At 44.6% G+C, this 11,876-nt stretch overlaps 1 protein-coding gene across 6 annotated transcripts in view; it reads left to right on the forward strand.

Moving 5' to 3' along the window:
• The window catches only part of Ilf3 (interleukin enhancer binding factor 3), a 43,241-nt gene that overhangs the window by 13,218 nt on the left and 18,147 nt on the right, over positions 1–11,876 (forward strand). The window lies entirely within an intron of this gene.

Below are 11,876 nucleotides of genomic sequence, written 5' to 3' on the forward strand. Positions count from 1 at the left end.
TTTTGATTTTTCGAGACAGGGTTTCTCTGTAGCTTTTGGTTCCTGTCCTGGAACTAGCTCTTGTAGACCAGGCTGGCCTCGAACTCACAGATCCGGCTGCCTCTGCCTCCCGAGTGCTGGGATTAAAGGCGTGCGCCACCACTGCCCGGCCTGAGTCCTGGGATTAAAGGCCTATGTATACCATTGCCCAGCTTTATCTTAACTTTTTAAACTGTGTCTCATTTTCTAATTCAGGCTGGCCTTCTCCATCTCACAGTAGTCCTCCTGCCTCATCCTCCCGAGTATGTCTACAGGCTTCTTCCATTATGCTTAGCTTGGCAGGGTTATTATCTTCTGGGCCTCATCTAAGCACCAAGTATCATTTAATTTTGTATGCTGTTATTAGAGTATGTAATTGAGTATGATCCTGGGTGGTTGGTATGAAATGGTTCTACTGGCATTTCTGGAGTTCTCAGGCATGCTACACAGCTGTCATTTCATCTTTATGAGGCTTTATGAGGCCTGGTTGGCTCAGCATTTAGGTGTGTGTGGGGTCATCAGTCTTTCCAACTGCTTGCTCTGCTGCTTGCCCTATGACTGCTAACACTTGGTTTCATCTCAGTGTCTGTTCTCTCTCTCTCTCTCTCTCTCTCTCTCTCTCTCTCTCTCTCTCTCTCTCTCTGTGTGTGTGTGTGTGTGCGCACACACGTGTGTATTGAGACGGTCTCTTGCAGCTTGCTGTGTGGGTGGGATTGGCCCTGAAATCCCAAACCTCATCCTCTAACTCCCAGATGCTGGGACTTCTGGCTCTGGTCACCATGCCTTGCTTGTGTGTGGTTTTAAAGAATGAAATGTTGCCAGTTAGATTTGCCTCTGGGTGTACTGTTTTGGAGCTTTTGTAGGTTAATTTTTTCTCTTAATTTATAATTTATTTAAAAAGCAAAGGCTGTTGTGAACCCAGGGGTTGGAGGGGAGCAGAATAAGACCCATTTAAATTGGTACCAGAGTATAGGTGCCAGCCTTTTAGAAACAAACTGTTTGGTCTCTGAACACAGGGACTTTTGCAGCCTTACCAGAAGGGGTCTCTTCATCCTCAAAGGTACTCTAGCGTGCCTGACCATAGCTACTATGCAACTCAGGTTTGTATCTGCCAAGTGGGAAAGGGAGCTTGAATTATTTTTGGTATGTTTACTTCAGTCTATTTATTCACTTAGTTTTCTTGTGCCATTAAAAATCAAACCAGGGCCTCACACATGCAAGGCAAAGGAAGATCTCATGTAGTCCTTGACTTGCTGATCCTCCTACCTCCCAAATGTTGGCAAAAGCTCATAAAGCCAGCAGTATGGAGGCTGAGACAGGAAAGTATCAAGTTTGAGGTCAGCTTGAGCTACCAAGTGACACACTGTTTCAAAGCAAAAATGATTGGGAATAGTGATATTTAATCTTAGCATGGAAAAATGATTGGGAATAGTGATATTTAATCTTAGCATGGAGGAACAGAGGCAAGTGGATCTCTGAGATCATCCTTGTTCATAGTGAGTTCCAGGCAAGTTAGGGATACACAGTGAATTTCTGCATACTCCCACCCACCCCCGCAAAGTGGAAAAAAGAAGCAAAGATGGCTTATGGTTAAGAACACTTTATGGGAGCTGGAGAGTTGGCTCAGTGGTAACAGCACTGTCTGCTCTTTCAGAGGTCCTGAGTTCAATTCCCAGCAACCATATGGTGATTTACACCATTGTGAGATCTGGTGCCCTCTTCTGGCCTGCAGGCATACATGTAGACAGAACATTGTATACATAATAAATCTTAAAAGGATTATTTAAAAAAACTGGGTGGTAGTGGTGGCTGGTGCATGCCCTTAATCCCAGAACTCAGGAGACAGAGGCAGGTGGATTTCTGTGAGTTCGAGGCCAGCCTGGTCTACAGAGTGAGCTCCAGGATAGGCTACACAGAGAAACCCTGACTCAAAAAATCAAAACCAAAACAACTATAGCAACAACAAACAAACAAACCCCAAAACCAGAAAAAACACTTTGTTTTCTTCCAGAGGACTCAATTTCAGTTCCCAGTACTGCAAATCCAGACTGGTTCTCACACTTAACACAGCGAACACTTTTGGCACTGAGTCCCCTCCCCAGCTCAGGACTCTATTTTAACAACACTAGCACAAAGCACTGGGAATATGTTTTGCTCTTAGCAGTCTTAACAGTTTAGCCAGGCTGTGGTGGTGCATGTCTTCATTCCCAGGACTGGGGAGGCAGACGCAGGCAGATCTCTATGAGTTCGATGCCAGTCTGGTCTAGGACACCTAGGGCTACAAAGAGATACCCTGTCTTGAAAAACCAGGGGAAAAAAAGTCTTAGCAGTTTGCTGAAGAACATCCCTAGCACCTCCAGAACAATGAAAAGGTGATCTTTATGAGTAAGAATCACAGCTGTGTGTTAGCAAAGTAACATGGTTTGAGAGGTGGTCCTGTTTTCTTTCCTTCTAGCTAGAAGAAAGTACATTTTCAAAGATGTACACTTAGAAAGTTGGGCAGTGAGTCTTTTTGTTGTTGTTGTCGTCGTTTTAAATTTTTATCTCTGCAAGGTGGCACATACCTTTAATCCTAGCACTTGGGAGACAGGCAAGCAGATCTCTGAGTTACATGCCAGCCAGAGCTTTACAGTGAGAATCTGCCTAACAAACAAACAGATACCTTTATATAAGGCCTTGCTGCAGTGTGCCTCTGCCCTGAACACAGGGAGGTAAGGTTGCTTGCTCTCCCTGCCTCAAATCCCCTTGGAGTTTTGTTAAATGTCTTCTGTAATATTGTGGTCTTTCACAGTTCAAGAACAGTTGATAATTTTGCTACATCATACTTTGTGTGTTGTGGTTCTGACAGCAGAGTAATAGGTACCTCGGTTTCTTTTGCAGTTCTGGTTTGTACACTGTTGCCCCACACCCTCTGTCCCATGTTGTCCTGTTGATCCTTACAGTCTAACCCTCTGACCCAGGGCTGTCTCCCTTCATTTTTGGGTTTTCTTCCTTTTTTTATTTTTATTTATTTTTTTTTAAATTTATTTATTATATATACACTTTCCAGGATACAGTGCCAGATCTCATTACAGATGGTTGTGAGCCACCATGTGGTTGCTGGGAATTGAACTCAGGACCTCTGGAAGAGCAGCCAGTGCTCTTAACCTCTGAGCCATCTCTCCAGCCCTTTTTTTTTTAAAGTAATATATCTGTGTGTGTTTTGCCTGCATGTATGTATTTGTGCATTGTATGTGTGCAGTGCCCAAGGAGGCCAGAAGAGGGTGTCTGATCCCCTAGAACAGACTGTTGCATGTGGGTGCAGTAACTGAGCCCTGGTCGTCTGCAAGAGCAGGCAGTAAGTGCTCTTAACCACTGAGCTGTCTCTTCAGCCTCTCTGAGTTTTTTATTCAGGTTTTTTGGTTCGTTTATTTTGGTGGTACTAGAGATTGCATTCAGGGTCTTAATATATGCTAGGCAAAGCTCTCTACCATTAAGGTATGTTCTAGGCCACCCCCCACCTCACCCCCCTTTTCTTTTTCTGGTATTACTGTGTATCTCTAGTTGGCCTGGAACTCCTTATGTAGACCTGAGTAGTCTCAGAAATCCACCTGCCTTTGCCTCCTGAATACCAGGATCAAAGGCCTGTACCCCACATTTGACAGAGATCTTACAGCTAGAGTTATAGGAGGTTGTGAGCCACTCAGTGTGGGTGCGGGGAACTGAACTCTGGTCCTCTGCAAGAGCAACAACTATCTTTTGAGACAAGGTCTCTTGTCCCTGAGGCTTGCCTTGAACTGCTGGAATTACACACAGCTCATTTCTTCAGAATGTTTTAATAACAAAAATAGAGTGACATGACTTGTCAGTTTAGATTGGTGGCAGGCAGTGGGCTGGGAGCTGCTTTCAGATTGTTTGGGGGAATCTGTAGTGGAGTCCAAGGTGAAGGAATGACCTGAGTGCTGCACAGTGCTGTCAGCTTAAAGCCATGTTTTCTGTAAGATGAGAATTCTCCTTCAGGACCATTCCCCAGTGTCTGGGAAGGCTTGATTATTATCTGGTTTGTTGTTTGGCAGCACAGTGTTAACAAACCTCACCTTGTATATAATTAGAGGTGGAAAGATGGCCAACATATCATAAGCTTAAGGTTTTGTGTTGTGGAGTAGCAACCCTGCGTCAGAAAAGGGAGAGACCCTGTTTCTTGTCCCTGACTGCTGGAACTTCTCTCCCTCTTTTTGTCTTTTGAGACGGGGTTTCTTTGTATAGCCTTGGCTGTTCAAAAACTAACTCTGTAGAGCAGGCTGGCCGTGAACTCACAGAGATCCACCTGCCTCTGCCTCTGGAGTGCTGGGATTAAGGCTGTGTGCCACTACTGCCCGGCTTTATTTATGTATTTTTTTAAAGGTATGAGTGCTTCGTATACTTGAATGTGGAAAAAGGGCATTAGGATCTCATTATAGATGGTTGCGAGGCACCATGTGGTTGCTGGGAATTGAACTCAGGACCTTTGGGAGAGCGGCCCTAGGAACAGGGGACTTGTTTGCCTTATCTTTCATCTGACCCAATCCTGACTTAAAACATAAAAAAGAGATATCTGATAAATACTTATTGTTTAAATACATAGGACTTTAAGGCCTGCAGAGATTGCTCCATTGGTAAAGTTCTTGCAAGGAGAAACCTGAGTTTGTTCTTAGAACAAGTTTTTTTTTTTTTTAAAGCCAGGTTGGGAGCTTGAGGCATAGCTCAGTGGTTAAGATCACGCGTAGCTTTTAGAGAGGGCCTGGGTTTGGTTCCCAGCACCCATACGCATGCTCATAACCATCTACATGTTCAGTTCCAGGAAATCTGATGCCTTCTTCTGACCCCTTTGGTCACCAGGCATTTACATGGTGTGAGCAAAACACTCATACACATAAAATAAAATGGATAAATCTAATAAACTTAAAAAAACCAGGTATAGTGTTACTTATATAATTCCAGGTATGGGAACTGGGTACAGGAAGACTGTTGGGCCTTCTGGGTAGGCAGCCCAACAATTACTTGGGAAACTCCAGACTGGTGAGAGACAGTCTCAAAAAAGAGGTGGATGGTATTTGAGAATTGACACTTGAAGCTGTCCTCTCGCTAACTATGCTGTGCCTGCATACTGAAATTCACATACACACAAGTAAACTTTTCTTAAATTAATGTGAATAAGTGTTTTGCCTTTGTGTATGTTTGTGTACCACATTTGTATCTGCTGCTGCCTGAGGCCAGAAGAGAGTAGATTTCTCCAGAACTGGAGTTATAGAAGGTTGTGAGCCCCCATGATTTTCTGGGAATTGAACGGGGGTCGTCTGGAAGAGCAGCACATACTCTTAACTGCCAAGCCACCTTTCCAGCCTGCATGAATATGCTTCCAAATAGAGGTCATGTATTCACGAGATTTCACAAAGATTTGGCTTGATTGATAGTACTGTACATGGAACTGGCATGACAGCCAGCTACTGCTGATTGGTATTTCCTTTGCCTGGAAGAATCCAGACTGTGGTTGGTTTTCAGGTCTTTGGATTTGTTTCTAGTTACTCTGCCACTGGCTGTGCTTTATCAAAAATACCTAAGTTTATTATGCAGTAAAGTAAACTAATAGGGCTGGTGTGGTGGTCCTGTGTGTATAGCCACGGGACCAAGCTATCTTGCCAAGCCTCAGGACCCACATGGTGTGGAAGGAGAGAGCCACCATAGGCACACTGTGGCATGCATATATGCCCACTGCCCTCCAGTCTCACCAAAGACACACAAAATAAATAAAATGACAACTAGTGGTGTGCACTGCTGAACACACCTGTAACACCTCTAACTGCAGCATGGGGGAGGGGAAGCCAGGAGAGGTGAGGTGAAGGTCCATGGGGGAATTTGTCAAGATTTTCTCAAAATAAAGTGAAAGGGGGCTGGGGGCACGACCAGTAGGGCTCTTGCTCACCAGACTCACAGCCTTGGCTTTCATTCCTAGTACTGCAAACTGAAACTGAAGATCTGTCCTGAGTTCTCAAAGGAACACAGATGAGCCCAGGACAGCTACCTCCCAGCTTTACCCCTGCCAGCGTCTCCCAGTTTTACTCATCCTTTTGTATTTTCTCTCTAGAGTATTTCTGGGAAACAACAGGCATGCAGTAATTTCAGCCTTGTATTTATCTGTGCTGGGTACACGCAGGTAGATTGAGTTATTCCTCCCCTTCTTACAGCTCAAGGCATCAAAATACCATAGTTGTTCTTCTCCCACCCTTACCCCCGCCCTAGACAGGCTCTCACTGCGTACCTCTGGCTGGTCTGAACCCTGTTTTGTATAGCCAAGCTGGCCTGAAATTGAGCTATCCACCTGCCTTGCCTCCTGCTGGATTAAAGGAATCTTTTTTTTTTTTTTAAGATTTGCTTTAAGTTTTTTATTTATGTGTGTATTTAGTTATATTTTAGTATGTGTACCTGTATGCAGGTACTGTGGAGTCCATAAGAGCGATGTCAGATTCCCTGGAACCGGAGGCAGAAGAGGCAGGAGGGTGTGAGTTGCCTCATGTGGATGCTGAGAGCTGAACTTGGGTCTTTTGTTTTGTGTTTTGAGACATAGCCTTGACCGTGTGCTGTGTAGATGAAGCTGCCCTCAAACTCAGAGATCCCCTCACTTCTGCCTCCCGAGTTCTGAGATTAGAGGTATGTTCCCTTATACCTGGCTGACTTGGGTCTTTTTGAGAGCAGCAACTGCTAAGCCATTCTAGCCTCTAGTTATCACATCTAAGCATTATATATTTTTTAAAAAAATAATTCTTTTTTCAGCCTGGTGGTGGCAGCACATGCCTTTAATCTAGCACTTGGGAGGCAGAGATCTCTGCGAGTTCAAGGCCAGCTTGGTCTAGAACAGGCTCCAAGGCTACAGAGAAACCTGTCTCTCAAAATCAACCAAACAAAAAAAACAAAAACAAGTAACAACAAAAAAAAATCATTCTTTTTTTACTTGTGTATGGGTGTGGATAAGTATGAGAGTACAGGCGTCTGTGGAGACCAGAAGAAGGTCCCTTGGAGCTGGAGTTATAGAAGTGTGTAAATCACTCAATATGGGTGCTGGGAGCTGAGCTCTAGTCCTCTACAAGAGCCACCAGTGCTCTTAACTACAAAGCTGTTTCTCCAACTCTTTGGTTTTTCGAGGCAGGGTTTCTCTGTAGCTTTGGAGCCTGACCTGGAACTCTGGAACTAGCTCTTGTAGACCAGGCTGGCCTTGAACTCACAGAGATCTGCTTGCCTCTCTGCCTCTTGAATGTTGGGATTAAAGGTGTGCGCCACCACAGCCCGGCTGTTTCTCCCAATCTTAAGTATTGGTTTTTGAGATAAATTTTCTCTTAACCTAGGCCTGCCTCAAACAGGATCCTGATCATGCCTCTACCTACCAGGTGCTGAACTTACAGGTGTGCATAGGTGTCCTTTTTCAGCACAGCTATGGATAACTGACTTCTAGTTGAGTTCCAGTCAATCTTCCTTGATGTGGAAATAACTTGGATTAGCTGGTGACAGTAACTATTCAGAGTAGTGCTGCTGCCACTTTAGGGGTCAGAGGGACTTGGGCTTTTTGGCTCTTGTAGGCTGATTTGCTTGGTTTTTGGGATGTTGTACAGAGGTCTCTCTGTGCTGCAGGTATAAGAAGGAAGCTCCATAGAAAGTTGAAAGCCAGACAAACAACTTTGAACTCACAGGGTTGTGGTTTCTTCCATCTGTGGCTGCTTAGGAGCAGTTACAGCCTAGGCTTGGTCTCCTAACTCTTGGCATCCCATACTCCCACACTCTTCTCTTTCCCTACTGTGTTACTGTGAAGCCTTTCTGCTCCTCTTTCCTGGTAGCCACCTCTCCAACATTCTCGAGTACCACTCTGGTGTTAGTTTAACTTTCTAACTTGGCAGTATTTGGTGGGCAGTCCTGCAGCCTTTTGGGAATGTCTCTTTGGCCAGTCTTGGCAGTTTGTCCTTGTACCTTACACCTCTCGAGAGTTGTGCCTACAGTGTTTGCTGTAACAGTGTGGATGGAGGGCCTCACTGGTGTGATGGAGCACAGAGTGCTGTGGAGGGGCTCAGCTGTTGACACTAGTCAACATTGCAAACTGGACAGGCTATTTGTAGTGTAGGACTTGAGTATGTTGCAGTTTGCATGTTGTTTAGAGGCTCGGTGTATAGCTTCATTTGCCCTGCAGACTGTGTTACACATTTGGGTGACTTAACTTTTCCAGATTCCATGGGGGTGTCTATTTGATGCACTTGTTTCTACCTTTTAACTTTTCCAAATGTTACTTTGTCTTTTAATTGTGTTCACTTTTTATTGCTTGGGGGTAGACACATGCCATGATATGCCTGAGGAGGTTCAGAGGATCGCTTAGGGGAAGAATTGGTTGTCAGTGCCCTTACCCCTTGAGCCATCTTGCTGGTCCTCCTTTTAGAAATTTCATTCAACAGTTATGTACATGTATATAATATATTTTGATTAGTCTCACTGCCCTCATCACATTATCATATTCCTGCTAAATTCCTTTCAACAAGTTTCCTCTTGCCGTAGGTTTTGTTGTGTTTTGTAACCATTATCTTTAATTAGGGTTGCTTGTGTAAGTGTGTATTGTGTGGTGATGGTGGGGAGGGCTTGTTTCATACTAGAGCATGGGCATGTATCATTGAAGAAAATGATTGTCTCCGTCAGCAACTGTTAACTACCAGAAGTTCCGCAGCAAGGGTGCAGCCTCATAAGCGCCTCCTTCGTCCATGGTAAAATGTTGACACGCCCTACATAGTGTAGCTCTTGTCCAGTTAGCTCCAGCGACTGGCTCATGAGTACAGTGCATGCCATCCAGAAGACATGCTTTCACAGCACTCCTACCACATCCAGCTCTTACTGTCTCTCTGTCCTCTCTTGTGATGTTCTATTTAGGGTCAGGCACTCAATAATCACTTATCTTCAGTGCTTGGACTGGTTAGGAGTCTGCATCAACCCAGGCTCTCTGCAAACAAAGCTAAGAGCTCTCCTTTCCTATGTGACAGAAGCTCTTTAAGACCTTTTGTCTATCACTGTAGTGTCCTTAGGGTCAGTGCTCCTACCTTTTTTCTTCTTCAAACACCTAGAGTTGATATTTTGGTCTATTTGTATGCATATGTGTGCATGTTTGATTTCTTTGTGTATCTGTGTGTGTGAGGGGAGAGGAGGCCAGAGAAGGATTGTTTGTGTCTTGCTCTGGCAGTCCAGAGACCTTAAGACCTTTAACTCAAGCTCACTCACTGAATCTGGAATGCTGCAGCCATCCTCCTGTCTCTGACCAACACATTGCTGTGTTTGCAGACTTCCTTGCATGAGTGTTAGGGATTCGTCTCTGGTGTTCATACTTGCTTAGGAAGTGCCATTACCTGCCCTGTCTATTTATTGAGACAGAGTTTTGCTGGGTAGCCTAGGCTGGCCTCAACTTTTTCACCACTTGCTTCTGCTTCTTGAATACAGGGCTACAAGGAGTACTTCCATTTCTAACAAGCAGTTTTCTTTCTCCTTCCTGTTTTTTGAGACAGCGTTTCTTTGTGTAACCTTGGCTGTCCTGGAATTTGCTCTGTAGACTAGCCTCTATCTTACAGTACTTCTGCCTCTGTACTCACCAACTGCTAGGATTATACAATCTTTTTAAGATATTTATTTATTTATTATGTATACAATATTCTATCTGTGTGTATGCCTGATGGCCAGAAGAGGGCACCAGGGCCCATTACGGATGGCTGTGAGCCACCGTGTGGTTGCTGGGAATTGAACTCAGGACCTTTGGAAGAGCCGGCAATGCTCTTAACCTCTGAGCCATCTCTCCAGCCCCCTAGCCCTCATATTTTGATGAACATTTCTACTTATAACACTTTCTGGTATCTTGTTAATCTTATGTTTTACTTCTTTGAGTTTTACTGCTTTGTTTTTTGAGATAAGGCTGTTTTTGTTGTTGTTGTTTGTTTGTTTGTTTGGGGTGTGTAACAAACCTGGCTGTCCTGGAACTTGCTTTGTAGACCAGACTGGGCCTCAAACTCATAGAGATCTGCCTGCCTCTGCCTTCTGAGTGCTGGGAATAAAGGTGACCACCATCACTTAACTGATGTTTCAGAATTTTTTATTGCATTTATTTGCACAGGAGAGGGATGTGCTGTGGCATACATTTGGTCAGGGGACAACCTATGGATCTATCCTTTCACTGTGTGGGCCATTGGGTTTAAACTCAGGTTATGAGACTTAGTGGCAGCCATGTTGCCAGCCCTCCTTTGTGGTTTTTTTTATTTGTTTGTTTTTGTTTTTTGCCATGGGTTGTTATGTAACTCCTTCTGTCCTTGAACTCCAGACATCTTGTCTGGATCACTTATGTGTGTGCCACCATTCCCAACTTACATTATGTTTTGAGTTTTCATTTTTAGTTCTGAGGACAACATTCAGTGCCTGCAGTGTGTTAAGCACATGCTGTACTACTGAGCAACCTGTTTAACTTTCTGCTCTAGTTCATTTGTAAAGCCCAGCATGCTTTGGTGTTGGAGTATAGCCAGTGAAATGAACATGTACTTAACTCTGAGCATGAGTCTCTCTGGTTGAGCCCAGAACTACAGACTAAGTAAAATCTTTCTTTCTGTGACAAATGCCTATGAGGTAGGTAGGGCTAGAGGAGAATCGGTTATTGAAGGTCATCTTCCCTGTATAGCAAGTTTGAGGCCAGCTTGAGCTATAGGAGATCCTGCCTTGAAAAACCAACCCTGGGATTGGGGAGATGGCCTGATGAATAGGAATGCTTGCGAAGACCTGAGTTAGAATTCCCAGTGTCGCCAGGCAATGTTGCTGCATACCTTTAATTCCAGCACTGCTGAGGCGGGGGCAGGCGAATCTCTGAGTTTGAGGCTAGACTCCAAAGCTACACAGAGAAACTCTGTCTTGAAAACCAAAATCAAAAGAAATAAATGAAATAAGAATTCCCAGTGTCCTTGTAAAAAACTGGACATGGCCTCATGAAAAACATAACCCTAGTAGTGCTGTGGGTGGGACAGAAACAGGAGGATACAAGGGGCTTTCTGGGTGCCAATGTAGTTCTAGGTTTGGTGAGAGGCTCTATTGCAAGGGGATAAAGTGGGGAGTGATAGGACAGAACACCTACAGCCCTCTCGTCTTTCCTGTGTACCCACAAAGACTTGTGTGGATAGCTGGTTGGTGGTGATGCATGTCTTTAATCCCAACACTCAGGAGGCAGGCAGATTTCTGAGTTTGAGGCCAGCCTGGTCTATAGATCAAGTTTCAGGACAGACTCCAAAGTTACAGAGAAACCCTGTTTTGAAAAACTGGCAAAAGACTTGGGTGCATATATCACACACTTGCATGGGGTTGAAGGTTATAGTCAGTGGTAGAACATAGACCTGTATGAGTCCCTGTTCTAGAATTGCAAGAGTCCAAGCTCGGTTTGAGGGGTGTATGTCTGTATTCTTGGCACTTCGGAGATGGAAGCAGAAAGATTTGGATTTTGTGGCCAGCCTGGGTCGCATAAAATCCTGATACCCCTCTCTGCTGTGCTCCCCCCTCCCAACTTCCCGCACGCTGTATAGGAAGAAATGAACCAGACCACAGGGAAACAGGTGCCTGCCTCTGTGTGGCTGGTTTCAGATAGGTGTCTGGAAGCCTGCTGTTTTCATATGAAGGGAAATTGAAGTGAGTTGTTTGGTTGTTTGGTGCCTTGACTTGGCTACCTGGGAAGACAGATGTGTCCTGCTGTGAGCAGACTCTTCATGAGCAAACTCCTTCATCTTTTTTTTTCAGAAGACGGCATACGAGATTAAGCATGGTGTACAGGGTGCTCATGGGTGCTCTTTCTAAGGAAG

This window comes from Microtus ochrogaster, chromosome 5 (assembly GCF_000317375.1).
Source record: "Microtus ochrogaster isolate Prairie Vole_2 chromosome 5, MicOch1.0, whole genome shotgun sequence".
Lineage (NCBI taxonomy): Eukaryota > Metazoa > Chordata > Mammalia > Rodentia > Cricetidae > Microtus > Microtus ochrogaster.